The 27,008-nt window shown below is 42.2% G+C and overlaps 1 protein-coding gene and 1 pseudogene across 3 annotated transcripts in view; both read right to left on the bottom strand.

Annotated features, from left to right (window-relative positions):
- TFCP2 (transcription factor CP2) overlaps positions 1-27,008 on the bottom strand; it is a 79,681-nt gene that overhangs the window by 28,352 nt on the left and 24,321 nt on the right. The window lies entirely within an intron of this gene.
- LOC129393507 (prohibitin 1-like) lies at positions 2,356-5,067 on the bottom strand (annotated as a pseudogene).

Here is a 27,008-nt window from a genome sequence, read left to right as displayed (position 1 = left end):
TTGACTTCACACACAGGTATAATACAAATTTACTGGCATGAACACTAAAAAACAGAGGGGTGGAAGAGAAGAAAATTTTTCTTTCTGTTGATGTCTGAATAACAATGTTATTATTTGAATCCAGAAAGATTAGATGCAAACCAGTTTTCATGAAAGTTTTATTTTTTTTCTTTTCTTTTTTTTTTTTTTTGAGATAGAGTCTCCCTCTGTTACCCAGGCTGGAGTGCAGTGACACCATCTTGGCTCACTGCAACCCCTGCCTCCTGGGTTCAAGTGATTCTCCTGCCTCAGCTTCCCGGGTAGCTGGGATTACAGGCACCTGCTACCACACCCAGCTAATTTTTATATTTTTAGTAGAGACAGGGTTTCACCATGTTGGCCATGCTGGTCTCGAACTCCTGACCTCAGGTAATCTGCCCATCTCGGCCTCCCAAAGTGCTGGGATTACAGGTGTGAGCCACCACACCCAGCCTATGAAACAATTTTCTAATCGTTAAAACATATTTCAAAGGCCAGAAACATAAAAGGCACTTTCTTTTGCTTAGGCTTTGCTCATATGAGTTAAGAGTGGAGAATGTTGAGGGAATCCTTCTTCCTGTCCATATTAATTTTTTTCCACATGAAACATATTATTGTTCCCTTGAGACTATTTACAACTGTAGAAACATAGAGTTTTCTAAAAAATTACTCTGTTCTAGTTCTTTTATTTCTCAAGATCAGGAAGTTACCAGTGCTGTCCTAACAAAAAGTATAGAAAATAAAGTAAAACACCACAAAACTTAACACAGTGTTAGCATTTCTAAGCCTTTACTACCTTATCATTCTCAAATACATCACATCTGATGATTCCTTAAAAGATTAGTAAAGATTACCAGATTTCAAGGCAAACAGAATTTTGAAACATAGCAACAGTTCAACCTCTATGAATGTAGGGTGGTTATTTTTTCTTCTCAAGTATCACTACCAACCACGGTTAATAAATAGCAACCATTCCTAGTCTTCTCAGGATCATGTGGCATTACACCTAACCCATGACTAAGCAAAGGACTGTCATCTGGGGCTGGAATTCTAAAACTGATTCTCAAAGTTACTCCTAAAATTAACTCAAAACAGTACAGCCAAACCAAATACACAAGACTGTATTTCCTCATCAAAGAGTTTAAGATCTATAAACCCCAAACATATTTCAATTATTCATATTCTTGCTACACTGCATTTCTTTTAGTCTGCTGCAGGAGCAAAAGTATCATCCAGTTCCACATTCCTAGAGATAGAGGTTAAAGGTCACTGTAAATATAATTCTAGGCCCCTATTTATACCAAAACAAAAACAAGTGCATCCAGAAAGAAACAATTTTGGAAATACAAAAGTCTGCTCTTCCTCAGAGGTGAGTTTAGAAAAGGAAAACCCAAACCCATTCTGGTAGACTCTAAGTAGTTGCTGCCAATGTATAATTTAACATTTTATTATATTTTCTGATTGCTTTATGTATTTAATTCATTTTTTTATTTTTATTTTTTGTAGAAATGGAGGTCTTGCTATGTTGCCCAGAGTGGTCTCAAACTCCAAGCCTCAAGTAATCCTCCCACCTCTTCTCCCAAAGTGTTGGGATCACAGGCACGAGCCACTGTGCCTAGATTAATTCATTCCAATGAACAATAAGCTATTTGAAAGGAAGACTTCTCTTTCCTGTTCTTAGCAAATATTCACTGATATGATGTATACTTTTGTTTTGTGAAATAAAAATTATAGGAGGCCACTAAACTCCTATACTAGGCCCCAACAGGGCAGACTAAAAATAAAAATGGAGTCATTCACCTTAAGGTCTACATCGCTAAACCTAAACTAAGCTGTTATCTTCTAAGAAATCAGGAGAGAGAGAACACCTAATTTCCCAAACAGGACAGTTTAAATCTTCAAACAGCATGATAATGAAGTTCCCTCTGCTTTAATCCTCACACAAAAACAGTAGCCTGAAGTAACCTGATGTTAACCAACCAGATACTTTTCTTTTTTTTTTTTTCTTTTTTGAGGGGGTCTCACTCTGTCACCCAGGATGGGGTACAGTGGCGTGATCAAAGCTCACTGCTGCCTTCAATTCCTGGGTTCAAGGGATCCTCCAGCCTCAGCCTCCCAAGTAGCTGGGACTACAGGTATGCACCACCATGTCTGGCTAATTCTTAAATTTTTTGTAGAGATGGGGTCTCATCATGTTGCTCAGACTGGTCTTGAACTCCTGAGCTCAAGCTCTTCTCTCTTAGCCTCCCAAAGTGCTAGAATTACAGGCATGAGCCACCTGGCCCAACTAATTGGTTATTTTTTTCTTTTCTTCTTTTCTTTTTTTTTTAAGAGTTCTGAAGTGATTTTACTTTTATTTCCTTCACTTTAAGCCAATTATGAAATTTCAGTGATTTCTGGGGTAGGGGGGTAAGGCAGTGTTAAGAATCATTGGGGCTGTGGCCCAGTCAGCCTGCGGAGGTGCAGGCAGGGTGGGCCCTCATGGGGCAGCCAGAGGAGCGGACTGCCCCGCCGGCAGGTAGGTCATGTTCCGAGAGCGTGAGGGCTATTACGCAATGTCCTCCGCGGCTTCCAACTTGCACAGCTCGATCAGGCCGTCCCCCGCGGTGGCCAGTGAGTTGGCAATCAGCTCGGTTGCCTTGGAGTCGCCCTCAGCAGAGAGCACGGCTGCCTTTTTCTGCTGCTCAACCTTTTTCTGCTGCTCAGCCTTTTCCTTCACAAATCTGGCCCTCTCTGCTTCCTGCTGAGCCACCTGTTTGGCTTCCACTGCTTCTGTGAACTCCTTTCCAAAGGTCAGATATGTCAAGGACACGTCGTCCAGGATGAGCCCAAATGTGGCTGCTTGCTCCGTAAGGTCGTTGCTCACCTGCCTGGAGACCAGCTCTCTCTGAGTGATTACTTATTCAGCATCAAAGCGAGCCACCACTGACTTGAGGATCTCGGTCGTGATGTACGTCAGCACAGGCTCATCATAGTCCTCTCCGATGCTGGTGAAGATGCGAGGAAGCTGGCTAGCAACAGGCTGGAAGATGATGCGCAGTGTGATGTTGACATTCTGTAAATCTTTGCTACCAGTGATGATTGGTACATTACGTGATGGAGAAAGGCAAAGATAATTGGTTTCTGTACCCACGGGATGAGAAAGTGAGTCCCCTACCACAATGTCCTGTCATTTTTGTCCTGGAATCAGTCAAAGATGACAGCTCTGTGCCCAACATCCACATTATATAAGGCAGAGTTCACAGGTCTCCTGCAACAGCTAAGGCCAAGCCAAACTTACCGTGGACTCAAACACTTTGGCTGCCATGTTTTCTTCTGTGGGACCCTCTCACACCTGCTTCCACTCTGACCTCCATATGAATCAACCAGTTATTTTTCTATTGTTCTGTCTCCCTCTCCCAGCCTTATAAGAAAAAGTAACTAATTGAAAAGTAACTAATATACTCTGTTCTTTGCTTCTGCTTTCTTTAGCCCTTCTGTCTAACCTCTTCTGCTCAGCTCACTGGAACAATTACTGTATTTTATGGAATGATGTCTTGCTCAATTCCAGAATCATAAAGAAAGCCAATTGAGATCTTTTAAATTTGCTGTAATTCTGTCCTTTGACAGGTTGTTTGCATTCACCAGAATACTCAGCACTATATACACTATGATCATTTTGGAATTTTTTATCTTACCCTATCTCTGATCAAAATATAAAGATATAGAAATCACAGGCTGGGCGTGGTGGCTCATGCCTGTAATCCCAGCACTTTGGGAGGCTAAGGTGGGCGGATCATGAGGTCAGCAGATCAAGACCATCCTGGTCAACATGGTGAAACCCCGCCTCTACTAAAAATGCAAAAATTGGCCAGGCACGGTGGCTCACGCCTGTAATCCCAGCACTTTGGGAGGCTGAGGCAGGTGGATCACGAGGTCAGGAGATCGAGACCATCCTGGCTAACATGGTGAAACCCCATCTCTACTAAAAAAGACAACAAAAATTAGCCGGGCGTGGTGTTGGGCGCCTGTAGTCCCAGCTACTTGGGAAGCTGAGGCAGGAGAATGGCGTGAACCCGGGAGGCGGAGCTTGTAGTGAGCCGAGATTGCGCTACTGCACTCCAGCCTGGGCGACAGAGTGAGACTCTGTCTCAAAAAAAAAAAAAAAGAAAAGAAAAGAAAAGATATAGAAATCATACCTGTTAAAAGGATAAGTTGAGTGTATGTTAAAAATGTATACCCCTAAATGGAAATCCACACCTCAGCATGGAGGCATAGCAGAAAGCAATTGAGTGAAAGTAAGAGGAACAGAAGCAATATCAGGAGTGATCTTTCTTGAATGTAACTAGGATTCCACAAAGAGCTGCTTCATGGTCCCCTGAGGTATAAATTACCCTTTTGAGAAAAGGCAGCCCTGAATGGTCTCTAATTCATAACTGTGGTTTAGCTTTCTTCCTTCAGGCCTACCAGCTGTTCGAGATGCTCTGTTCTAGAAAGAGCCTAGAAAAGGGAGAAGGAGAGGGTTGAAGAGTGTTACCTTGAGTAAGAAAGGCAGTAGATAGCATCTAAGGAACTTAGAAACTAATTTGGGACAATAAGATGTCATGAACTTCAACTTTCCTATTTGTAACCCTCATTTAGCCTCCACTAAATAAGAATAAGGCATTTGAAACAAAAGCATGCTAACATCCCTATGTTAGCTACAGCATGAAAGGGCAACAGCTGAAGAGACTACACTCTACTCTGAGGCCAGCTTCAAAAGAAAAAAAATCTCCAGCAAACAATTGGCCATAACAACTTTAAGAAAATAGATTGATTTTCTGGGATTTGTGGGAAGGATGTAAGGTCAGATCAGGGAGGAGACCTGGCAAGAAGAGATGGCCCTGTGGTTTTACCATAAAGCCAGTGATGATACAAGATTTCTGCTACTGAAAAATCTCATTCAACTAAAAACCAGCATATATGATTTTTAAAATTTGCCTTGCTAATTATTCTATCATCCAGAAGGTAGAAGAAATGAGTAGAATTATAATTTGGAACCTAATCTGAATAAGAAGAAACTGATCAGAAAAGAAGTAGTGGATGCCTCAAAAGAAAACAACCAAGACAGATAGGCAGGCAGAAGGGCAAGGGGCACAGCTAGATGTAGCAACTAGACTCTGAGAACAGGCTTCAACCAGACCTAAGGCTGAGGTGCTAAAGACAGGACCGAAGTCTGAGGTGCTAAAAGGGAAGACAACAGGATTGAGGTTCTCAAAAATGAAATTCTGGCAATCTCACATTATTTAACATAGAGGGGGAAAAAAGAGGGGGCTTATCTAAAGAGACTAGCTGGAAAGCTCACCAATCAACTAAGAATTAGACAGACATACACAATATATATAAAAAGAAAGAAACTATTTTTAAAAATTGCACTGATGTGTCATCAAGAAGGAAGCTGAAGCTGAAGCCCAGAATGTGCTGAGACTTGCAACAAAGGTAAGGAAGGCACAGGCCCACTCTTTGATGTAAAAGGCGTATTACTAATTAATATAAAGCAGAGACAGAACATCTCAATTCCTGTTTTTCCTCTATCTTTTCTGTCAAGAAAAATCATCTTGAAAGTAGAAAGAAAAGAAGAAATATTAGGAAAAGTGGATTAGTGACCAAGATAAATAAGGAGACTGTCAAAGGGTGCCTATCTCTCTAAATGAATAAAAAATTCCTGGATGAATTCTACACTAGAGAACTTGAAGAGTCTCTGCAGATGAGACCCATGAGTGACACTCTGGAAACCCAGACAAATCTCATGATTCTAATAATCCCAAATATCACATTAGCTTTGTGTGTCTGAAGAAGCAATTTTCTTTTCTTTTTTTTTTTGAGACGGAGTTTCACTCTGTTGTCCAAGAGGGAGTGCAGTGGTGCGATCTCGGCTCACCGCAACCTCTGCCTCCTGGGTTCAAGCAATTCTGCTGCCTCAGCCTCCTGAGTAGCTGGGATTACATGTGTGCACCACCATGCCCAGCTAATTTTTGTATTTTAGTAGAGATGGGGTTTCACCATGTTGGCCAGGCTGGTCTCGAACTCCTGACCTCAAGTGATCCACCCAACTCAGCCTCCCAAAGTGCTGGGATTGCAGGCGTGAGCCACCGTGCCCAGCCTGCAGAAACAATTTTCAAAAAGAAGGGAGAATATATTCCCTGTACCTTATACCAGAGTTGATGTGACGTGCAGGACAAGCAAGACTGAAGAATAGGTTACTAAAAGAATAGTTCATTAAAAAAACTAGTATTGGCATTAGGAGATATACCTAATGCTAAATGACGAGTTAATGGGTGCAGCACACCAGCATGGCACTTGTATACATATGTAACTAACCTGCACATTGTGCACATGTACCCTAAAACTTAAAGTATAAAAAAAAAAAAAAAAAAAAAAAACTAGTATTGGGAACATCTAGAAACCATAACCAAACTCCATTTTCCTTTTTTTATATGGTTAGGCCAGCAAATGCTAGAGGCATAAATATAGTATCTGGATTTCAGCAAGGCATAAAATAAAGTCTCTCTTGATATCACTGTGCAAGGTGAAAAAATATGAATTTTTTAACTTAAAAGTTAAGTGGCTTCACAGACAACTATACAACTGTACCTAAAGAGTGCAGATAAATCTGGAAGAAGGCTCAGTAGTATGCAACAGGGGCCCAGAGCAACCTGTCCTTTGTAACATTTTTTTATAAATGACTTGGATGAGAATATGGAAAGGAGGACGATCAAATGTGCAAATGACAGGTATCTGGGATGGGAAAGTAAATACCCTGTATGACATAATCAACTTTTTAAGTAATTCTAAGTGGCTGGAACAGGAGGCTAAATTTAAGGGGATCATATTTAATAAGGATAAATATAAAGTCATAAGCTTAGAACAAAAAAATCAGCAATAACAACAAAATGGCACAGGACAGTGAGAAACAACTAGGCTTTTAAAAAAGTCTATTTCAAAGAGACATACAGCGTGTTACAGCTGCCAAAATCACTGGTATCAGGTTTCATTAAAAACAAAGTCTGAATGAAGAAAATGTCATTCTCTATGCAAATCAGACTACATTTGAATATACTTAGTTCTGAGTGTACAAATTTGAGAGGACTTAAAAAATCTAAGGAGAGGCCAGGCACGGTAGCTCATGCCTGTAATCCCAGCACTTTGGGAGGCTGAGGTGGGCGGATCACGAGGTCAGGAGTTTGAGACCAGCCCGGCCAACATGGTGAAACCCCATCTCTACTAAAAATACAAAAAATTAGCTGGTCATTTTGGCAGGCGCCTGTAATCCCAGCTACTCAGGAGGCTCAGGCAGGAGAATCTCTTGAACCCGGGAGGCGGAGGTTGCAGTGAGCCGAGATCGTGCCACTGCACTCCAGCTCGGGCGACAGTGAAAGACCCTGTCTCAAAAAAAAAAAAAAAAAAATCTAAGGAGAGAGATAAGAATAAGTGAGGTGACCTAAAGTCATGTCACATGTAGAGTAACTAAATGGAAAGAGGATTGCTGAAGCAAAGAAGTCTTTTTAGTTCTGTTCTGTAAAGAGATTTCAATAGCTCAGGGTTGGATGAGTTGATCTCTTTAAGAGGGCCTCCTAATCAGTTCTATGATTTTATTATTCTAAAAAGACTAAATGTTGTGAGACTATTCAGGTATTAGAAGCTGCACTGGAAGGAAAATGGGCACTGGGAATCTTTTTGGCAGGATAAAAATGTTCTAAAACTGGGGGAAAAAAAAAAAGCAGCAGCAGCTTAATTGGGGCCAGGCACAGTGGCTCACACCTATAATCCCAGCAATTTGGGAGGCTGAGGCAGGAGGACTGCTTGAGACCAGTAGTTTGAGACCAGCCTGGGTAAAAAATAAGACCCCATCTCTACAAAAAAAATTGTTAAATTAGCTGGGCATGGTTCCGTGCATCTGTAATCCCAGTTAATTGGGAGGCTGAGGTAGGAGGATCGCTTGAGCCTGGGAGGTCACAGTGAGCCATGATTGTGCCACTGCACTCCAGCCTGGGCAACAGAATGAGACCCCATCACAAAAAACCTACAAACAGAAAAATAACATTAAAAAAAGAAGCTGTTGGCCGGGCGCAGTGGCTTACGCCTGTAATCCCAGCACTTTGGGAGAACGAGGCGGGTGGATCACCTGAGGTCAGGAGTTCAAGTCCAGCCTGGCCAACATGGTGAAACCCCGTCTCTACTAAAAATACAAAAATTAGCTGGGCATAGTGGTGTGCATCTGTGATCTCAGCTACTCAGGAGGCTGAGGCAGGAGAATCGCTTGAACCTGGGAGGCAGAGGCTGCAGCGAGCCAAGATCATGCTACTACACTCCAGCCTGGGTGATAGAACGAGACTCCGTCTCAAAAAAAAAAAAAAAAGAAGCTGCAGTGGACTGTGTTTAGGGATCCTATTTATTATTAGAAAATGCTAACTGGCATATAGTGTCCTCTGATAGGAAATATCACCAGTTCACTGCTATTACAAAGTCCAAAGCATATTTTCCATCTGCTATAGAAGGCAGAGCCAAATGATAACTATAAAAGCCTATATACTGGCTAAACTAACTGGCTTATAAATCTGTCTATACTTAAAAAAAAACTGGCCAGGCACGATGGCTCACACCTGTATTCCTAGTACTTTGGGAAGCCGAGGCAGGTGAATCACGTGAGGTCAGGAGTTTAAGACCAGCCTGGCCAACATGGCAAAACCCCATCTCTACTGAAAATATAAAAACTAGCTGGGCATGGTGGCAGGTGCCTGTAATCCCAGCTACTCGAGAGGCTGAGGCAGGAGAATCATTTGAACCCCGGGAGGCAGGGGTTGCAGTGAGCCGAGACTGCGCCACTGCACTCCAGCCTGGGTGACAGAATGAGACTCCATCTCAAAAAAAAAAAAGAGTTATTTGTACATTTGTGTACTTGCCATGACAAAACAAGGACTAGACGCAGTTCGGGCGCGGTGGCTCACGCCTGTAATCCCAGCACTTTGAGAGGCCGAGGCGGGCGGATCACGGGGTCAGGAGATCGAGACCATCCTGGCCAACATGGTGAAACCCCATCTCTACTAAAAAAAAAAAAAAAAAAAAATTAGCTGGGTGTGGTGGCGGGCGCCTGTAGTCCCAGCTACTAGGGAGACTGAGGCAGGAGAATGGCGTGAACCCGGGAGGTGGAGCTTGCAGTGAGCCAAGATCGCGCCACTGCACTCCAGCCTGGGTGACAGAGCAAGACTGTCTCAAAAAAAAACGAACAAGGATTAGACAAATTGACAAATTATATTAAAGGTATAGATAACATCTAGGCATACTAAATCTTCTGTATACCAAATATAACAGGCCCATTGGTATAGTTTTTTTCTATCACAAACAATTCCTAAAAATGGTATTCTTGGTTGAAGTTAAGATATAAAAGGTTTTCAGTTCTCAGAGAATGTCTACATCTTATGAACATCCACTTGGCCAAAGATGAACTATGCTCTCAGTATAATGAATGATACTCTCAGATCTTCTAAACTGTCTATGAACAAGCTGAGTAAAATATGTATTTCCTGAAATATCAATAACTCCCTTTAAAAATAATTTTTTTCACTCAAGGTGGCCTTGAATAACTCCTCTTTTGAAAAGAAAACTTCAGTCATTCAAAGATTTATTACCTACTAAGTACCAGCTACTATTCTAAGTTTGAAAAACCACACACTGATTTTTAAAAATAAAATTATTTTATTTTCCTTCTTTCCTCTCCTTTTTCTGTTCTTTTGGTCTTCAGTGTTTCAGCAGCAGTAAATAATTGGTATATCTTTTTAAGTTCTTACTACTTATTTAAACACAAAGTTTATGACATCATCTATTCTCTATTTTGTACTCACTTCTCCCTAACCAATTTACAACTAAGTTATTTTTCATTTATGCCTAACTTTCAGCTAAACACTTGCTAGACAGTTCCTATCTAACTGTAATAGAACAAATGCTAAAATAGAGGAACAACTGGTTGTGGGGGAAATGAATATAAATGAAGTCTAAATAATCCAAATGTAGTCTTAAGTTTTAAACATCATAAAAACCACTCGAGATTTCATCACTAGGCTGCTAAATGTGCCTTTGGTAGCTAATCTCCAAAGATGGTCTCAGATGACCCACAGTTCTTTGTATTCACACCCTTTTGCAGCACTCCTTCCACACTGGATCTGGGCTGGTAACTTGCTTTAACAACAAGAATGTGGAAGAATTAGCAGTGTGCAAGTTCTGGTTTAGGGATTAGTGTTTTTTTTTTTTTTTTTTTTAGACAGAGTCTCACTCTATCGCCCAGGCTAGAGTGCAGTGGTGCCATCTCGGCTCACTGGAACCTCCATCTCCTGGGTTCAAGTGATTATCTTGCCTCAGTCTCCCGAGCAGCTGGGATTACAGGCATGTACCACCATGTCTGGCTAATTTTTTGTATTTTTAGTAGAGATGGGGGTTTCACCATGCTGGCCACGCTGGTCTCGAACTCCTGACCCTGTGATCCACCTGCCTCTGCCTCCCAAAGAGCTGGGATTACAGGCATGAGCCACCGTGCCCGGCCGGGTCTAGTCTTTAAGAAGGATTGCTAGCTTTTACCTTTGCACTTTTGGGAACCCTGAACTGCTAGTAAGAAGTCTGGCTACTCTGTTGAAGCAACCACATGGAGTGGCTCAGTGGAGAGGGGGAGACCCTGAGGCTACACGGAAAGAGAGCGAGCTCCAGCCAACCCAGTGTCCCAGCAGAGCCCAGCATCAAACATGTAAGTGAGCCATCTTGAACATCCCAGCCTAGGCCTCAGAATGACTGCAGCCTCAGCCTGCTGATACCACATGAAGAAGAACTGCACAGTCAATCCACAGATTCATGAGATGTCATTGTTGTTTGAGCCACTAAGTTTTTGTGCGTGGTTTGTTATGCAATAAGATAACAAAGCTTCTAAAAAATTTCTTTGTTCTAAAACAAAACTTAATAGTAATGGTGAATATGCAAAGGAAAATATTAAGTCAACCTTAATTAGAACAGTTCTACTAAAAAAAAAAAGGTACATTCCGAAAGCCATTGTATGACATTTAAGAAAAAATAACAGAGCACAAAACCACCTCAGATTACAATATAACTCATCTGAACTTAAATTACCCTTTAAAACAAGTTAATGCTATAAAACCTTTTACTACACTGCCAATAAAATATACCTATTTTCACTCTCTCTTTTTTTTTTTTCAGACGGTCTTGCTCTGTTGCCCAGGTGGGGTACAGTGGCGTAATCACCACTCACTGTAGCCTCAGCCTCTTGGGCTCAAGCCATCCTCCCACCTCAGCCTCCCAAAAAGCTGGAACTACAGGTGTGTGCCACCATGCCCAGCTAATTTTTGTATTTTTTTTGTAGAGATGAGGCTTTGCGATGCTGCCCAGACTGAGACTGGTCTCAAATTCCTGGGCTCAAGCAATCTGCCGCCTTGGCCCCACAAAGTGCTGGGATTACAGGCGTGAGTCATCATGCCCAGCCTTTGTTTTCACTCTTTGGGTAAAGAAACAGTGTTGGCTGGGCACAGTGGCTCACGCCTGTAATCTCAGCACTTTGGGAGGCTGAGGCAGGCAGATCACTTAAGGTCAGGAGTTTGAGACCAGCCTGGCCAACGTGGTAAAACCCTGTCTCTACTAAAAATACAAAAATTAGCCAGGCATAGTGGCAGGTGCCTGTAGGTTACTTGGGAGGCTGAGGCACAAGAATCACTTGAACTCAGGAGGTGGAGGTTGCAGTGACCTGTGATTGCACCACTGCACTCCAGCCTAGGCAACAGGGCGAGACCCTGTCTCAAAAAAAAGAAAGAAAGAAAGAAAGAAACAGTGTTAAAGAATTTGAACAATATGGCCAGATCCAAAAATTAAGCAACTGGATAAGAAAACAAACAAAAAATGTATAAGAAACAGAGAAAAAAGGAGAAAATAAATGTGTGTAACAATCAGTGTAGCCCCATTAAAGGAATGATGGGATGACTATCTTCTTTCCTCCATCTTGTCACATATTCTTTAGTTTTGTGGTTTTCAACATCTTGAAATACCATTCGTATTAGGTAAGCCATTTTATATTCAGACCCAGTACACACATACATATGTTTGTGCGTCTACAGAACTGAAAAGTTTCACAAAACAATACTTACTAATTTTGGTATTTTTTCTTTTTTTCTTTCTTTTTTGAGACAAGGTCTGGCTCTATTGCCCAGGCTGGAGTCCGGTGGTGCAATCTTGGCTGACTGCAACCTTCACCTCCTGGGCCGAAGCCATTCTCCCACCTCAGCCTCCTGAGTAGCTGGGACTACAGGCATGCACCACCATGCCCACCTATTTTTTTGTATTTTTAGTAGAAATGGGATCTCACCATGTTGCCCACGCTGGTCTTAAACTTGTGAGCTCAAGTGATCCGCCAGCCTCAGCCTCCCAAACTCCTGGAATTATAGGCATGAGCCACCCCACCTGGCCTTGGTATTTTCTATTTGACTTCATTTTAAATTTTCCTACAACTTGAAGTTTGGAAAAAATACTGTTCTAGTCTTTTGTGCCCCTTAGAACTTTGTACCAATTAAATCAAGTTTATTTACAGTTCCTTTAACAGTATTTTAAAAACAAACATAATAAAAGACAAGTCTAAAAGATCATACTGTAATTCAGCTACTTAAGTACAGGAATAATATCTACTTAAATAGATAATCAAACAAATACAGGTTGGGCACTGTGCCTCATGCCTATAATCCCAGCACTTGGGAGGCCAAGGCAGGAGGATCACTTGAGCCCTGGGGCTCAAAACCACTCTGGGCAACATAGTGGGACCTTGTCTCTAAAAAAAATTTTAAAAATTAGCCAGGCATAGTGGTGTGCACCTGTAGTCCCAGCTACTCAGGAGGCTGAGGTGGGAGGATCACTTGAGCCCTGGAGGTTGAGGCTGCAGTGAGCCGTGACTGTGCCACGGCATTCCAGCCTGGGCAACAGAGTGAGACTGTCTCAAAAAGAAAACAAAAAACAAAAAACCTACAATTCAGGGCCAGGCGCAGTGGCTCACACCTGTAATCCCAGCACTTTGGGAGGCCGAGGCGGGCGGATCACTTGAGGCCAGGAGTTCGAGACCAGCCTGACCAACGTAGTGAAACCCCATCTCTACTAAAAATACAAAAATTAGCCAGGGGTTGTGGTGGGCACCTGTAGTCCCAGCTACTCGGGAGGCTGAAGCAGGAGAATTGCTTGAACCTGGGAGGCAGAGGTTGCGGTGAGCCGAGATCGTGCCACTGCACTCCAGCCTGGGTGACAGAGTGAGACTGTCACACACACACACACACAAAAAACAACTACGATCAGATCCTGCTTTTTAAGTCAGAAAGTATTTAGAAATAAAACAGTTTTCAAGTCATCTTCTGCTGTATTTGTATATTATATTACTAAATTCAAGTCAGGTCTGTATGAAAGGCATATAAATAGCAGTGGCTCTCAATCTTAGCAGCTGAACATCAGAATCACCTGGGGAGCTTTAGGCCATATCCCATGTCAACTAAATCCAAATGAGGAGGAGGGATTGGTGAGCTTAATTACTCAGTGCTATGTATTAATATAAGATAATGAATGGATTTGATCTCTATGTCATCTAGGATGACCATCTTTTTATAGCAAGACTTGACTTTACAGAGGTCCTCAGTGAGCTATCTTGAAACATTACCACAAAGGGTGAGGGAATTTGTTCCAGTCTACACATACTCATCACCACTACTGGGGTGAAAACACTCAGTCTGACACTGTCTCAGTAAATCCCTTCAAACCTTTTTTTCTTTTTTGAATTCATCAAATAGTCTTTGAGCACTTGCTATGTTCTAGGCCCTGTTTTAGGTAGCAGGAATATAGCAATAAACAAGTTAAAGAAGGTTCCCTGGCCGGGCGCGGTGGCTCATGCCTGTAATCCCAACACTTTGGGAGGCTGAGGTGGGCGGATCACGTGGTCAGGAGTTCGAGACCAGCCTGGCCAACATAGTGAAACCCCGTCTCTACTAAAAATACAAAAAAAATTTGGCCAGGTGTGGTGGCAGGTGCCTGTAGTCCCAGCTACTCAGGAGGCTGAGGCAGGAGAATCTCTTGAACTTGGGAGGTGGAGGTTGCAGTGAGCTGAGATTGCGCCATTGCACTCCAGCCCAGACAACAGTGTGAGACTCTAAATAAAAAAAAAAAAAAAGAAAAAGAAGGTTCCCTGACAGAGCATAACATCACTGTCATCTAAATTTCTATCTCTTCACAGCAAAACCATACTAAATTATTCTGCAAACCCCTCATGTTTTCTTCCTCTCCAGTTCAGTCTTTACAGTATTACTGATAATAAAGGAAGCAGTATTACTGATAATAAAGGAATTATTTTAAAATATATAGTAAAAATGATGTAACTTGAAAGGGCCTAGTATGTTTATAGCAGGTGTTTTATGCAACTGCCCTGAGTAGCTTACCTGTATTCCCCTCCAGTTTCAAAGCAGGAACATGGAAACACAAGTGAGCAGTAGATAAAAACTACACCATAGGCTGGGCACAGTGGTTCACGCCTATAATCCCAGCACTTTGGGAGGCCAAGGCAAGTCGATCACTTGAGGTCAGGAGTTTGAAACTAGCCTAGCTGACATGGTAAAACCCCATCTCTACTAAAAGTATAAAAAATAATTAGCCGGCATGGTGGCACGCACCTGTAGCCCGTAGTCCCAGCTAGTTGAGAGGCTGAGGCAGGAGAATTGCTTGAACCCAGAAGAGGAGGTTGCAGTGAGCTGACACTATGCCACTGCATTTCAGCCTGGACGACAGAGGAGACTCTGTCTCAAAAACAAACAGCAACAAAAAAAACTATACCATATCTGGATTTTATGCTGTCCCTGAGAGAGATACCTGTCATTTGATAGTCTTTCTCTGGGAATACTGGTTCTGGAACTGTTTCCCACATGTCAAAACTGGGCTTAATGTTCTTTAAGCACTTTAAGAAGTGCTTCTGGACTACAAATCTATTTCTTCAGCACGATTATGAGATCAGTTTAGATCACTTGCGAGATACCAGATGTACATTTCATTATGTACATCTCAAAGTTTACCAAAAAATGGAGCTGATTTCCCTTTTTTTGCCTCGTCTTTCAGTCTCTCACATTTCCACTCTGCTGAATTATTTGCCAACTACCAATTATTTATACCTACCAGAAATGTGCTTTTATTTTCCTTTAGCTTATAAAGTCACTAAACACATCTAATTTTTGCTAACCTTATTTATTTTGGAAGCTGAAAAGTATCTGTGTCAGATAAAAATTTACTTCCAGGGAGCTTGTAAGATATTAAAAGTTTAATCAAAGAAATCTGAATCAGCAAAGCCCTACCTCAGGAGATTTACTAGATATAGGCCTACCTTCTTAGTTTTTTTCCATACATTATAGGATTAGCATTTACCAGCCTACAGATCTCATTAAAACACTGCTAATTGAAAACATCACCTGTGGCATCATTAGTACTAGGCTCTTTTATTAAATTTCTGAAATCACTGACTCTTTCCAGTTAGGCAAAAAATGGCAACTCGCAGCAATATTCATAGGCTATATGTTGAAGGGAATCTGACTATTTTGATACAGAAAATAGAACTCCCATTTCAGTATTCAAAGATCAAATGTATATCATCATAGTATGGCATAACTGGGAAAACACCAACAGTTTTGTTTTGTTTTGTTTTCTTGGGACTAAGGGAATCCACACTTAACCCTTTATAGTGCTGAGCCTCAAAGCTTCTTTTCCGATCCAAAATGTCTACCAGCTCATGCTTTCTTCCCCCTTGCAGTCAGGCTTCCATCTTCACTGGCAAGCATCACTATTACCTCTCTATACTTGAGAGTTCTTATGTCTTGCTCATCCTGTACTCCCTACCATGCCTGGCTTCAAAGTAGGACAATCTCTCTAGTCCCTCATTCCTCCCCTTAATGAAAGGCAAGCACAGACACTTTTCTGTGTATTTATTTATTTTCTATTTTTCTCTGTGTGTGTTTTGTTTGTTTGTTTTTTGAGATGGAGTAGCACTCTGTCGCCCAGGCTGTAGTGCAATGGCACTATCTTGGCTCACTACAACCTACGACTTCCACGTTCAAGTGATTCTCCCACCTCGGCCCGTCGAGTAGCTGGGATTACAGGTGCACTCCTATAATCCCATGTAAACCATGCCTGGCTAATTTTTGTATTTTTAGTAGAAATGGGGTTTCACCACATTGGCCAAGCTGGTCTCAAACTCCTGGCCTTAAGTGATCCAACCGCCTCGGCCTCCCAAATTGTTGGGATTACAGGTGTGAACCACTGTGCCTGGCCTAGTTTTCTGTGTTTTAAGGCTTTAATTGCTGATGACTTTCAGGAAAATCCTGAAAGTACCAGAATAGTTAGTCCTATGAAATGGTAAATAGGCTCTAACCATCTCTCCTCTTTTATGCTAAAAGTGATAGGACTTACGAACATTTCTCCTCCTTCAGACCACATTTCTTTTTTCTTTTGAGACCAAGTTTCGCTCTGTTGCCCAGGCTGGAGTGCAATGGTGAGAGGCTGGAGTGCAATGGCATGATCTTGGCTCACCACAACATCCGCCTCCCGGGTCCAAGCGATTCTCCTGCCTCAGCCTCCTGAGTAGCTGGGATCACACGTGTGCGCCACCACACCTGGTAACTTTCTATTTTCACTAGAGACGGGGTTTCTCCATGTTGGTCAGGCTGTTCTCGAACTCCCAACCTCAGGTGATCCACCAGCCTCGGCCTCCCAAAGTGCTGGGATTACAGGTGTGAGCCACCGTACCCGGCCAGACCACATTTCTGATGAAGGAAGGCCTTTTCTTCTAAAATGGCCAGCAAATTCCCTAGAGATGTAACCAGTTAGACGTGATGATGCAATCAAAGCAGAAATGTTATTTGCCCCTTGTCTTTTATAGACAGAGAGTAAATTTGTATTTCTAAGGATATGCAGAGCAGAAGACACCCAGTTTACTAAGCCTCAACCCTCCTCAGGCACGATAACTAGCTTTTTATCATTATCCTCCAACCTGCAGCCAGAGTAACTTTTTAAAAAGGTAAATCTAGAAATGTCCCTTCTCTGTTTATAAAGCTTCAGTGGTTTCCCAACGCAATCATGATAAAGTGCTAACTCTTCAACATGGCTCCCAAAACTCTTCAAAACTGGGCCCAGTTTACCTTTTCAGTCTCATCTCTCACCATACTTCCCATCTCTCTTTTCCCTTTATCTACATATGTATAGTGAGACGGCGTCTTGCTCTGTTGCCCAGGCTGGAGAGCAGTGGCGTGATCATAGCTCACTGCAAGTCTCAAACTCCTGGGCCCAATCAATCCTCCCACCTCAGCCTCAGCCTCCCAAGTAGCTAGGACTATAGGCACACACCACTACGCCTGGCTCATCTTTTAATTTTTTGTACAGACAGGGCCTCACTATGTTGCCCAGACTGGTGCTGAACTCCTGGCCTCTCAGGATCCTCCTGCCTCAGCCTCCTAAAGTGCTGACATGACAGACAGGAGACACTGCACCTGGCCTCTTTGACTTTTTTAAAAGATTCAGCAGACAAACTGCAGTTCCTTCCCTTGCCCCCAGGCCTTGGGGTCCATCTGCTCTCTTCTACCTCAACTCAATTGCTATGATTCATTTTTTGCACATAAATTTCCATTTAATTCATACAATAATGCTGTGAGGTAGGAGGAATTGTCTCCTCCTCACCATTTTCCAACTGAAGGAACTGAGGCTACAGTAATTAGAAATGTTAAATGATGTGCCCAAGGTTACACAGCTATTAAATACTGGATTTGCAAATGAGTTTATTCATTCATTCAATAAATACATTATGAACACTGATATGCCTGGAACTATTTCAGGCAGTAGGGAAATAGTAAGCAAATAAACTCATTTTATCCAAGTTTTATCCTTGTTTATCAACACTCAATGCCTCATATTAAGTAGCAACTGTTCAAAACATTCCTGAGGGGAAAAATAAATAATCAAAAGCTCCCACTGATGCTCCAAAGATATTTCTAAAGGTGTTGCACTCTAACACTTATGCATGGATATTTGCACAACTCATACTAATAAAATGATAGTGTTGATTAACTATGATTTCACTAAAAGAACCTGAAAAGGACTCAAAGGCCAGGCATGGTGGCTCCCATTTATAATCCCAATACTTTGGGAGGCTGAGGCAGAGGATCACTTGAACCCAGTAATTCAACACCAGCCTGAGTAATATAGTGAGACTCTGTCTTTCTTCCTTTTTTCTTCCTTCCTTCTTTTCTATCTTTCTTTTCTTTTTCTTTTTTTTTTTTTTTTTTGTAGAGGTGGGGTCTCAAAATGTTGCCCCGGCTAGTCTCAAAATCCTGGGCTCAAGTGATCCTCCCACCTCAGCCTCCCAAAGTGCTGGGATTATAGGTGTGAGCCACTGCACCTGGGCCTTCCCTTCTTTCCTTCATTTTTTAGAGACAGGGTCTTACACTGTCACCCAGGCTGGAGTGTAGTGGTGCTATCATAGCTCACTGCCACCTCAAACTCCTAGGCTCAAGGGATCCTCCTGCCATAGCCTCCTGAATAGCTGGGACCACAGAGACACACTACTGCAACCATCTAATTTTTAAAGTTTTTGGTTGGGCACAGTGGCTCACACCTGTAATCGCAGCATTTTGGGAGGCCAAGGCAGGTGAATCATCTGAGGTCAAGAGTTTGAGACCAGCCTGGCCAGCATGGTGAAACGCTGTCTCTACTAAAAATACAAAAATTAGCCAGGCGTGATGGCAGGCGCCTGTAATCCCAGCTACTTGGGAGGCTGAGGCAGGTGAATCGCTTGAACCGGGGAGGCAGAGGTTGCAGTGCGCTGAGATCACACCACTGGACTCCAGCCTGGGCAACAGAGTGAGACTCTGTCTAAAAAATACAAATAATGATAATAATAATAAAAAAATAATATTTTTTACATTTTTTTTTGGTAGAGATGGGGTCTCACCATCTTGCCCAGGATGGTCTTGAATTTCTGGGTCTAAGCAATCCTCTCACCTCAGCCTCCTGAGTAGCTGGGACCAAAAAAAAAAAGCAGGGGGAAGTGGGGGAAGAACTAAAAGATTCTGCAATATAGCTGATCTTTCTGCCCAGAAGGCTAAATAAATTTCCAGATTTCTGTGTGGTTCTTTTTATTATTTAGGTCTGTGTTCAAGTGTGTACCTCTGCAGAGAGACATTCACTCATCATTCTACCTAAAGAAGACTCCATATATTTTCATTATGGCACTTCTTTCTGAAATTTCCTTATCTATCTGTTTATAGTTTCTTCTCTGTACTTCTTCCATAGGAATGCAAGCTCTACTCTTGCAAGGATCTTCTTTGTCTTGTCACCCTATTATCAACAAGACCTGGCCATCCTAGGTACTTAATAAACACTATTTTTTTAAATAACTAAAATAATAAGAATATGCCCATATAAAAAATAGGGGTCTTTAGCTGGGCAGGGTGGCTCACACTTGTAATCCCAGCACTTTGGGAGGCTGATGTGGGCAGATCACTTGAGGCCAGGAGCTAGAGACAAGCCTGGACAACATAGTGAAACCTCATCTCTACTAAAAATACAAAAAAAAAAAAAATAGCTGGGCATGGTGGCGCACGCCTGTAATCACACCTACTCGGGAGGCTGAGGTACAAGCATCGTTTGAACCTGGGAGGCAGAGGTTGCAGTGAGCCGAGATGGCGCCACTGCACTCCAGCCTGAGTGACAGAGTGAGACTCTGTCTCAAAAAAAAAAAAAAAAAACCAGGCACAGTGGCTCACGCCTGTAATCCCAGCAGTTTGGGAGGCCGAGGCGGGTGGATCACGAGGTCAGGAGTTTGAGACCAGCCTGACTGACACGGTGAAACCCCGTCTCTACTAAAAATACAAAAATTAGCCAGGCGTGGTGGTGCACACCTGTAATCCCAGCTACTCAGGAGGCTGAAGCAGAAGAACTGCCTGAAATCCCCGAGGCGGAGATTGCAGTGAGCCGAGATTGTGCCACGGCACTCCAGCCTGGGTGACAGAGCAAGACTCTGTCGCAAAAAAAAAAAAAAAAAAAGTCTTTATAATTAGGCTACTTGGCAAACATGATTGGGATATACTGTGGATGAATAGTCAAGACAATGCTGCTACCATTTATTATCAAATCTGTATTGAGTACCTGGCTGTCTATGATCCCTGTGAAGATCTCCTGAATATTCTTCTTTACGGGTCTGCATGTTACTGCAATTACTTCTTCATGTACAATTTAATTAATTAAATCTCTCATACATTTTTAAGCATCTTCTTTCCCTACCAAACCTACAAACCTATATGCCCTTGAAACCATCTTCTCTTTTGCTCCTGATGCAACGAAGGCTAAGTTCCTCCTCCTGGGAAAGGCTAATCCTTACCCACAGACTTGGATCCCATCCCTTCTCAATTCTCAAGAACCTTTTTCCTCTGATTATCCCAATACATGTACCATCAATCTTCCTCCATGGATCATTCCCATTAGCATACCATCACATTTGAGTATTTCCCATCTTTTAAAAAGAAAGTCTTCCCACATCTGCCTTCAACTACTGCTATACTTCTCTGTACCTTTCATAACTAAAAGTCTTTATACACAGAATCTCTATTTCCTCACTTCCAATTCATTCCTTCAACCAAGACAGTTCAGCTTTCACTACAACACACCATGGCAAGTACTTGTCATGGTCACCAATGACTTCCATGTAGCCAAACTCAGTGGTCACTTCTCAGGGCTCATCTTACTTCTGTTTTCAGGAGCACTCAACCCAACTGTAACTCCTAAATTTACCACTCTCTTCTCTGGATCCTGAATACTCTTACCTGATTTTCTTCCTACCTCACTGGCAACATCTTCTCAACTCCCTTGTGGCAACCCTCCCCCTCTACAAAATCTCTGGACTTGATTTTTGGCTCTTCTCTTTCTACACTTTCAGAAGATCTCATTAACTCCCATACATTTAAGTATCTCTTTATTCTGATGACTCCCAAATGTGTCTACTAGGCCTAGACTTGTATATTGATTTGCATATTTAATACCTACCTAACACTGCCTTTTGGATGTCTCTCAGAGATACCAAATGGACCAAGTCCAATATAAAACTCTTGATCTTATTCTAAACATAACTAGCCTATCCCCCTTTCTCAGCAAATGGCAACACCATCCAACAAAATATTCAAACCAGAACTATTGAAGGCATCCTAGATTGATCCTTTCCCTTATCCTCATGTCCCTTAGCAAGTCCTATACATTTTTATCTATAAAATATATCTTGAGTTCATGTTCTCTTCAGTAGAGGATAGAAATTTAGAGGACAGGCTCTGGAGGTAAGCTACTACAATTTATATGACAGTAATAATTGCTAGCATTTATTGAGCACTTACTAGTTGCCTGACACTACCCTAATTATTTTACATATATAAACTCATTTAATCTTCATAACAATCTCACAAGGTAAGTACTATTATTATTACCTCCATTTTAAAGAGAAGCATGGAGGTGTTAAGTAATTTGCCCAATCCTGGTGGGGCCAGAATTCAAACCCCTAAGTTTGGTTTCAGATGTCACTATGCTAGGCTGTCTCTTGGAAAAGATAGACCAAAGATGGGGAGTTGAAAGCTATTCAACAGTCCAGGTAAGAAACAATGAGAATTTGACCCAGCAACGAAAGTACAGATACAAAGCAGGCAAATTCAAGAAATATTCAGATAAGACCTAAATAGAGGGTTACATTATGTTCAAAGATTGAAAGGCTGGATACATATGCCAATGATGTCAATTTATCCCAAATTCATCTATAGGTTCAATTCCAATAAATATTGCAATAGATTCAACTTGACAAGATGATTCTTAAAAAAAAAATTTTTTTGAGACAGGGTCTCATTGCTGCCCAGGCCAAGTGCAGTAGCATAATCATGGCTCACTGCAGCTTCAACTGCCGAGGCTCAAGCAATCCTCCCCCAACCTCAGCCTCTTGAGTAGCTGGGACTACAGGTGTGCACCACCACACCTGGCTAATTTTTCAATTTTTTTGTAGAGATAGGGTCTGTTTATGTTGCCTAGCCTGGTCTCAAACTCCTGGGCTCAAGCAATCCTTCCACCTTAGCCTTCCAAAATGCTGAGATTACAGGTGTGTGCCACTGCACCCAGCCATTCTAAAATTTCTATCAATAAGCGAACCAAGAAAGGCCACATACTCCTGAAAAAGAATGAGATGAGGGCTATGCCCTGCCAGATACCAACAATTACTTAAAAACTTGAGTAATTAAGACAGCATGGTATTGACACAGATAGACAAATTAACCTATAGAAGAGAACACAGAACCCATAAACTGACCCCACATATACAGAAATTTGATTTATGACAGCTAGTATAGTTGATCAGTGGCAAAAGATGGACTTTTCAATAAATTATGCTGGAAAAATTAGACATTTGTAGGTGAAAAAAATGGAATTGGAGCCTTAGCAACACCCAATACAAAATCAACTTTAAGTAGATTAAAGACTAAAGTGTGAAAAGCAAACATAGAAAACTTTAAAAAGACAATACAGGAGAATATCTTTACAGCCTCAGCATAAGCAAGAATTTCTTAGACAACACTGGACACGGTGACTCATGCCTGCAATCCCAACACTTTGGGAGGCTGAGGCGGGAGGATCACTTGAGGTCAAGGGTTTGAGACCAGCCTGGCCAACATGGCAAAATGCCGTCTGTACTAAAAATACATAAATTAGGCCAGGTGCAGTGGCTCACGCCTATAATAATCCCAACGTTTTGGGAGGCCGAGGTGGGCGGATCACTTGAGGTCAGGAGTTCGAGACCAGCCTGGCTAACATGGTGAAACCCCGTCTCTACTAAAAATACAAAAATTAGCTGGGCATGGTGGTGGGTGCCTGTATTCCTAGCTACTTGGGAGGCTGAGGCAGGAGAATCGCTTGAACCTGGGAGGCAGAGGTTGCAGTGAGCCGAGATCACATCACTGCACTCCAGCCTCGGGGACAGAGTGAGACTTCGTCTCAAAACAAAAAAAAACTAAATACAAAAATTAGCTGCGTATGGTGGTGCACACCTGTAATTCCAGCTACCTGGGAGGCTGAAGCAGGAGAATCGCTTGAACCTGGGGGGTGGAAGTTGCAGTGAGCTGAGATCACACCACTGGACTCCAGCCTGGGGGACAGAGTGAGACTCTGTCTCAGAAAAAAAAAAAATACAAATACAAATACAAAAATTAGCCGGGTGTGGTGGTACACACCTGTAATTCCAGCTACTTGGGAGGCTGAGACAGGAGAATTGCTTGAACCCAGGAGGTGAAGGTTGCAGTGAGCCAAGATCACACCACTCACTGCACTCCAGCCTGGGTGATGGAGTAACACTATCTCAAAAAAAAAAAAGATTTTCTTAGACAAGACTCAAAAATCATATACCATAAAAGATTCATAAATTATACTAAGTTAAGAACTTTAGGCCAGGCATGGTGGCTAATGCCTGTAATCCCAACACTTTGAGGTAGGTCAAGGTGGGAGAACTGCCTGAGCCCAGGAGTTTGAGACTAGCCTCAGCAACATAGGGAGACCCCCGTCTCCACAAAAAATACAAAAAATTAGCCAGGCATGGTGGTGCATACCTGTGGTCCCAGCTCCTTGACAAGGCAGAGGCAGGAGGATCACTTGAGCCCAGGAGTTCGAGGCTGCAGTGAGCTGTGATTGCCACTGCACTCCAGCCTGGTCGACAGAGCAAGACCCTGTCCCTTCCCCCTCCCCACCAAAAAAAGAACCTTAGAACCAAAGACATATAAAGAGAGGGAAATGACAAGCCACAAACTGGCAGAATATACTGACTACATACAAAACTTGACAAAAGATAAGTATCTAAAATATATTTGAGGCTGGCCATAATGGCTCACACCTGTAATCTCAACACTTTTGTAGATTACTCCGTCTCTACAAAAATAAAAAATTAGCCAGGCATGGTGGCATGCTCAGCTGTTGTCTCAGCTACTCGGGAGGCTAAGGTAGGAGGACTGCCTGAGCCCAGTAGTTTGAGGCTGCAGTGAGTCAAGCTTGTGCCACTACACTCCAGCCTGGGTGACACGGCGAGATCCTATCTCAAAAAAAAATTAATAAAATATATTTAATTCCTATAAATTAATATGAAAAAGGCCAAACCTCCCTCCCCCACCCCATACCCCCAAAAAACTCAAATACTTACTTCTTAGGAGAAAACATCAGTGGCCCACAAACATATGAAAAGGTGCTGGCCTCATAAGAAATTAGGAAAATACAAATTAAAACCACAATAAAATACTATTCCACACAAAAATTACAACAGTGAACAATTAAAATAATGGCTAGGATGCAGAACCGAAACACCTGACCTCTAAGTATACTAGAACAATAATTTAGCATTATCTTGTAGGAAGATACAGCAAGCTCATAATCCAACAATTCCATTGTTCCTATAATCCCTCTGCCTGGAATATCTTTCTCCTCCACCTTTGCAGGGCCAAATCTTACCCTTCTTTCAGATACCACCTTAGGAGGCAGAAGTAGTATTTCTGTGTTCTGAATTCCTATAGCACTTCAAGTGCTTTTAGCATATTTATTTCCAGCCTGTATCACATTTATTTATATACATGTCTTATCTTCTCCATCAAATTGTAAGCAAATGAAAGACAGAAACCTGTTTATTTAGATTCAGCACCTGCATATGGGAGCATATGGTGAAGACAAAGCTACAGAATCAAGTTGTACAAAACCAAGTACATAGTAGGCACTCGAGTGTTTGCTGAATGATAGAGTAAAAATCTGCTTAGTGACTGAGGGAATAAACCAGGATTTGCTGTGCATATAAAACATTAGGCCGGGCACAGTGGCTCACGCCTGTAATCCCAGCACTTTGGGAGCCCAAAGCAGGCAGATCACCTGAGGTCGGGAGTTCGAGACCAGCCTGGCCGATATAGTGAAACTCCATCTCTACTAAAAATACAAAAATTAGCCAGGTGTGGTGACACATGCCTGTAATCCCAGCTACTCGGGAGGCTGAGGCAGGAGAATCACCTGAACCCAGGAGGCAGAGGTTGCAGTGAGCCGAGATTGCGCCACTGCACTCCAGCCTCAGCAACAGAGTGAGACTTCATCTCAAAAAAAAAAAAAAAAAAAGAAAGAAAGAAAATTAAACCATTGGTGAAAGGAAAACTGGAACACCAATTATTTGTGTACACAAAGTCCCAAGTTTATTCTGTTAGGTTCTACTTGAGGCATAGTGAGAGTCGACTATCAGCAACAAATGGAAACTACTATGAACAAGGCAGATAAAGGAGATCAGGATAGGAAGAGGTGGGGGGGAAAAAAAGAGAGAAGGTGACAAAGTAGAGGGAAGGCTGGGATAACTGGCAAGCCACATGTAGGAGAATGAAACTGGATCCTCATCTCTCACCTTATACAAAAATCAACTTAAGGTGGAGCAAAGACTTAAATCTAAGACTTGAAACCATAAAAATTCTAGAAGATAACATTGGAAAAAACCCTTCTAGACACTGACTTAGGCAAAGACTTCATGACCAAGAACCCAGAAGTAAATGCAACAAAAACAAAGATAAACAGATGAGACTTAATTAAACTAAAAAGCTTCTGCACAGCAGAAATAATCAGCAGAGTAAAGAGACAACCCACAGAGTGGGAGAAAATCACAATCTATACATCTGACAAAGGACTAATATCCAGAATCCACAAGGAACTCAAACAAATCAGCTAGAAAAAAAACAAACAATCCCATCAAAAAGTGGCTAAGGACATGAATAGACAATTCTCAAAAGAAGACATACAAATGGCCAACAAGCATATGGAAAAATGCTCAACATCACTATCAGGGAAATGAAAATCAAAACCTCCATGCAATACCACCTTACTTCTGCAAGAATAGCCATAATCAAAAAATTTAAAAAAAAATAGATGTTGGCATGGATGTGGTAAAAAGGGAACACTTTTATACTGTTGCTGGGAATGTAAATAGTACAACCACTAGGAAGAACAGTGTGGAGATTCCTTAAAAAACTAAAAGTTTATCTACCATTTGATCCAGCAATCCCACTGCTGGGTATCTACCCAGAGGAAAAGAAGTCATTATATGAAAAAGATACTTGCACACGCATGTTTATAGCAGGACAATTTGCAATTGCAAAAATATGGAACCAGCCCAAATGCCCATCAACAAGTGGATAAAGAAAATGTGGTGGCCGGGCGTGGTGGCCCACACCTGTAATCCCAGCACTTTGGGAGGCGAGGCGGGCGGATCACAAGGTCAGGAGTTTAAGACCAGCCTAGCCAATATGGTGAAACTCCATTTCTACTAAAAACACAAAAATCAGCCAGGCGTGGTGGCGGGCGCCTGTAGTCCAGGCTACTTGGGAGGCTGAGGCAGGAGAATCACTTGAACCCAGCAGGAAGAGGTTGCAGTGAGCCGAGATTGCACCACTGCACTCCAGCCTGGGCAACAGAGTGAGACTCTGTCTCAAAAAAAAAAAAAAAGAAAAGAAAAAGAAAAAGAAAAGAAAATGCGGTATATAGGCCAGATGCAGTGGCTCACATCTGTAATCCCAGCACTTTGGAAAGCCGAGGTGGGCGGATCACCTGAGGTCAGGACTTCAAGGCCAGCCTGACCAATATGGCGAAACCCTGTCTCTACTAAAAATACAAAAATTAGCCTGGAGTGGTGTCAGGCACCTGTAATTCCAGCTACTCAGGAGGCTGAGGCAGGAGAATCTCTTGAACCCAGGAGGTGACGGCTGCAGTGTGCCAAGACTGCGCTGCTGCACTCCAGCCTGAGCAACAGAGCAAGACTCCATCTCAAAAAAAAAAAAAAAAAAAAAAAACAGAAAGAAAGAAAATGTGGTATATATACACCATAGAATATTACTCAGCCATAAAAG

Source organism: Pan paniscus, chromosome 10 (assembly GCF_029289425.2).
Source record: "Pan paniscus chromosome 10, NHGRI_mPanPan1-v2.0_pri, whole genome shotgun sequence".
In the NCBI taxonomy this organism is placed as follows: Eukaryota; Metazoa; Chordata; class Mammalia; order Primates; family Hominidae; genus Pan; species Pan paniscus.
This window is presented reverse-complemented; position numbering and strand designations above follow the sequence as displayed.